This window comes from Gasterosteus aculeatus, chromosome 16 (assembly GCF_964276395.1).
Source record: "Gasterosteus aculeatus chromosome 16, fGasAcu3.hap1.1, whole genome shotgun sequence".
NCBI lineage: Eukaryota > Metazoa > Chordata > Actinopteri > Perciformes > Gasterosteidae > Gasterosteus > Gasterosteus aculeatus.
The window spans coordinates 17,607,517-17,612,421 of record NC_135704.1 but is presented as its reverse complement, the minus strand read 5'-3'; the positions used below and the strand labels follow the sequence as shown (position 1 = coordinate 17,612,421).

The 4,905-nt window shown below is 50.2% G+C and overlaps 1 long non-coding RNA gene across 1 annotated transcript; it reads right to left on the bottom strand.

The window, feature by feature from the left end:
- Window positions 1-1,438: 1,438 nt before the first annotated feature.
- LOC120834502 (uncharacterized) lies at window positions 1,439-3,818 on the bottom strand. Its single transcript, XR_013453018.1, has 3 exons — window positions 3,672-3,818; window positions 3,426-3,493; window positions 1,439-2,226 (listed from the first exon to the last, which is right to left on the bottom strand). It is a non-coding gene; the product is annotated as an uncharacterized LOC120834502 (long non-coding RNA).
- Between the last annotated feature and the right edge of the window lie 1,087 nt (window positions 3,819-4,905).

Genomic DNA, 4,905 nt, shown 5'->3' with positions numbered 1-4,905 from the left:
GGAACTTCAGCTAAAGTGAATGTTCGCGTTCCTTTGAGCAAAGCTCCCGTTAATCATGAATCTGTTTTAGAGGAGACGAGTCTGTCATTGTGTTCAGTGTAGCTCTATACCTGATTGAAATACACAACAGTACACATCAACAATGTGATAGTATGTATCCATTAAAGAATCGGCTGTATACACACACACACACACACACACACACACACACACACACACACACACACACGCACACACACAGACAGATAAGTAGTTAGTTTTAAAGGGACACAAGTCAAAACTATTTGACATTATTGCTTTCAACAATGACAGAATGCAGCTCATCATGCCAGGCGACACCTCTTTGAAGTCTCACATCACGTCATCGCGTCCATGAAAAAATACTCCTGGTTTTACTTCCTTCCTGTAACGACTCCCAACAACAGAAGACGATGGGCGTCGAAATACGCTTCCTGCTATCGGGTTTCCACTGACTTACACGGGAAGACTTTGTCCCCCGGGGTCGCAGCCTCTGGGCAGTTTTTAATTAAAACGCTCCGTTCGTGCACCCTGTGAATTACTGCATCCAGCTCACAGCACTTCATAGGGACTGATGAGCCACTTTTAAAAGCACATCCGAGGGACCGTTTACTGCCTCTTGATTTAACGCTCACGGATTTCATCCGTTGTAAATATAGCAGACATTTTTTTTTCCGCGATGCACCTGGAAAATCTGATGACACGTTCAGGGTTGTTGCGCGTGCACGGCGCCCCGCTCGCAGCGCACGGGCAACTTCCGCCCGGTCGTGACACCAACAGCGCTGCTGCTTCACACGCGGACTCACAGGAAGCGCGGTCATCCGCTCAAGTACGCGCTTCTCCTCCCGCTCGTTTCTCAAGCTCCACACCTTCTCAGTCGCGTTGGAGTGATTGCATCTACTGAGTGGGGGAGTCGTGATTGCATCCTCTGAGACCTGACATTAAGTTACTGAGGGAGAGAGAGAGAGAGAGAGGCATCGTAATGGTCGCTGTTTAAATGTGTAGAATCGATACACAGAGGATGTGATGAATGACGTTCATAATACTCTTTAAATAAAGTCTGTGAACAGATCTGAGATGTGCGATCTGGGTCTGAGACGAGTTGCTGCACAGCCTGAGCTCCTGTAAGAGCACTGTTGTATTTACTCGAGGGCCTCGGAGCGGCGACATTTAAACACAGAACTGAAGTGACACAACAAACTGCTGAACTGATTGACGGGAGCAGAATGTCCACTAAATCCTGCAGAAGCTCTGTATTCAAAACAGGACCTGACGGGCAAACGTGTGGATTACTGGGGAATCTGTGTGCACAAACGCAACACAATGTTCACAATCCCATCAGGGTACAATCGGTGAGCAAGGTGAAGGGCGTTAACGGGGTTTGGTTTCTGTTTTAAGAAAAACCACGCAAACATCAGGAAGCGTTGCTGTCAGTGTTTTATCTCGTGTTCAATGCTTGTTTATGATGTATGGCAGCGTGAGCTCATTGCTCGTGGAGTTTCTGTAAAGGACAGGAAGCTCAGTCTTGATATCTGCAGCCCTTCAGCCGAATGTACCAAAACAAAAACTAACCGCAAAGAACGCCGACGTCATCCTGCACCACAAGACGGGAGCGATGCCGCCATCGAACACCTTGACGCGCTCTCCCCAGATGGAAAATGTCCCGCGTGTGTCGGAGACATTCTGCTTGTTTCCAGGTCCGGCGGCGGGCCATTTATCTGCCTCTCCCGCTCAAACACAAACACAGCGCGCTCTGACCGGGCTCTCAATTAATGACGCTCTCTAAACAAACCGCACCGCGTTGGAGCGATACGCAGTTTACATTTCCGAGAACAGACGCGGCGGCTGCTGTGCAATAAAAACCCGGTGGACGTTTTGAACGAAGCTCGGACGCCTGAAGCTGCGGACGAAAGCGCGCGGCGAACTGCAGGGGCCCGTGTGAAGGGTTGAAGGAAGGAAAGTACAGCGGTTGATCCCAGATACGTCCCGCTCGGCGAGGGCTATCAATAGCCCGCGCTTTGGGAACCTCTGGTTCCATTCTGGGTCTTGTTATGATGTTGTGTCTCCATGACGATTTCCCTTCAAAGAAAAGGGCCAATTCTAAAAATATACACACATCGGGGCAGCTGAGGGTCTCCTGGTGCAGACCTCATTTCCTGGGGATTGTCCCTCGTCCCAGGGTCTTCCATCTGGACAACAGCCAGGATTCTGCAAACAGGGAAGTCAGGAGTCAAAATATGCCCACTTCCATCATCCAAGATGACCGTGAGAAGCCTGATTATTGTAAATATTTGGATATTTATTAATCAAGCTGACATTTTTCTCACTAACTGATTATGTGAATACAGGGGGGGGGGGGTGTTGTTCAATGCTGAGACGCTCTCTGCTGTGGCAACCCCGCGGGGGAAAGAGTGGCGGGCCTCGTCCCGTGGTCGGGTTCGCCACGCTGGTCGCTGGTCACAAGCGTGCTGCAACCTCGCAGCTCGAGTCACTTTTTAAACTCCCGAGATGATATCTCAGGAATAAAAAAGGTGAAAACAGTCACCATGAAGCCCGTGCTATCTGCTGGCGGCGTTGTCTCCTCCTGTGGGATGAGGGGAACGGGCGCCGCTTGGCCGCTGTTTGCTCGTCTCTTTAGACTCATTAGAATGCGGCACCAGGCTGCAGCTGCACGCAGCGCGGTGAGCGAGGAATGATGAAACCAGGGCTAAAAATAGCCGCCTCCCAGGATCCCCCCTCGTACGCCACTGAAAACACTCAGAAAGCCAGCGCCAGGCAAGGTCTGCCGGCCCCTGTGTGTGTGTGTGTGTGTGTGTGTGTGTGTGTGTGTCCTCCTCAGTCATAAACCCGTGTTTGGTTTGTCATTAAGCTGCTGTGCAACTGAAGCCGTCTGTAGACGCTGCCGCCTCTGCAGCTCTGCAGCAAACGCGCAGCGATCACCTTGATGAATCAGCTCCAAAACGGCCGTCAGGTGTGAACCTGCATCACGAGGTCAGCGGTGACCCAGCAGGGTGCCACGCTTTAGATGCACTGGAGGCAAACAGCGTGTTCCGGACGCCGTCTCTGGGGTTTAAAACATGCGTCTAACGTCGCACAGATCAAATCACCTCCAGCGTCCTCGCAGGTCTCCATTCGATGCAAATGTAATCAGGAGGAAGGACGTCAGCTGTGCAAACAACCTCAAAGCCCCACACAACAACAACAACAACGAGGACAGCACTGCTCGTGGCGGAGGAGGACGACCTGCAGCCCACGGAGGAAGCCACCCCAAAAAAACGTGCAGAGCAGCTTATCGGTTTGTTCTGGAGATGGATTCAGAGGACGCGACCTTGAGTCAGGATGAGGCACCTCAAAGGAAACAACAGGACAATAAAAACAACAGTGGAGGTCTATAAACAGTGTCTCACCGTACGGTGGTCAGTGCTGCTGCTGACGATGGATGAACACGTGCTTTCATGGACTAAGTCCATTCATCCTGCCGGGCCAGAGGACGGATGAGCAACCTTAAACTCTTCACAATCACGTAGTCACCGACGACAGAAACACACCAAGCGGCAGCAAAGCAAAAACAAACTGATCATCGGCCGGGTCTCCAGCACCGTCACAGCTAAACTACGGGCGTGTGTCTGCAGATCTTTAAACGAGAAGTCTACCTTGAAGTCGTTCACAAGTCTATAAATGGCACTGGTCCGGAGTTCAACTTTAAACAGGCAATAAAAGGCTAATTCATGGAGCCGTCCGTCACTGGAGGTAAACACAAAGTCAGCTGCTGTCCTGAAACATTCCACCACGCCTCCCTCACGTGACAGACCGAGGTCTGTGCAATGACACCGCGTTCGTGTTCTCACATCACGGGGGAAACTGAGGGAGACGGGTTTCCATGGCGATAGCGCTTCTTTTCCCTTCTCCCGCAGCTTTGACGTCACATCGGGCTCCCTGGTAAATCTCCAGCACAAAGGTGTGCGTGCACGGAGGGGGGGGGGGGGGGATGCTGAGATCCACATTCACTGCATCGGCCTCCTGTTTCTGCCGCCCTGCACTCGTCTTATCTCCCTTTACGCGCAGCTGCACTGGCAGAATAAACCCCCCTTTTTACGGGATCCGTGGAAACGAAACACCAACATTTGTATCCACACGCAGCTGTGAAGCGGCTGTTTGGTTGGTTAAACTTCCCCTAGTTTGACGCTGTGGGTACAACCCTGCTGCCATCGTGTGGCTGACGGGGAAAGAAAAGAACATCAACCACGCGGCAGAAAATGACCCGCACGCAAAAAGCCTTGTAAATATAACGTAGTTATTGTAATATTGAGTCTGGTTCCTTAAATCATGAACTCAATGTGCTCGTTTGCTTCACATCTGGTTCTTTGGAAAAGCTTTAATTTGACTTTGAAAACAGGACGATGATAAGAGTGTTAATATTAACACACAGTAACAACGTACATTTATGCAAAATATATTACAAGAAATATTCAAATGGCACATGGATGAAATGCAGGTACACCTAAAGTCTGTAGTATTGTAGTTTTATTGTGTGAATATACACACTCTCCTGTTTGAAGTCACATTTACCAATTTCTTTTTTAATCAATATTTAGAGTTTTTTTATGTCCGTCTTTCACTGCGCTTCTGTCTTCGTGCGGCACCATCGCACAACCCCACCACACACAGTCCTTCCATCCACATTGAGCTTTAAGAATAAGCAACGGACGATGTGGCTGCAACATCAACAGAAGGAAACAACTCGTCATCACATCAGAATGTGTTGGCAGCAGCTCGGTGGCGTGTTTTTCCAGCTCAGACCTCGGATCCAAATTAACGCCCCCTCAGGTCCGCATGTGTGTGTGTGTGTGTGTGTGTGTGTGTGTGTGTGTGTGTGTAGGAGGCAGT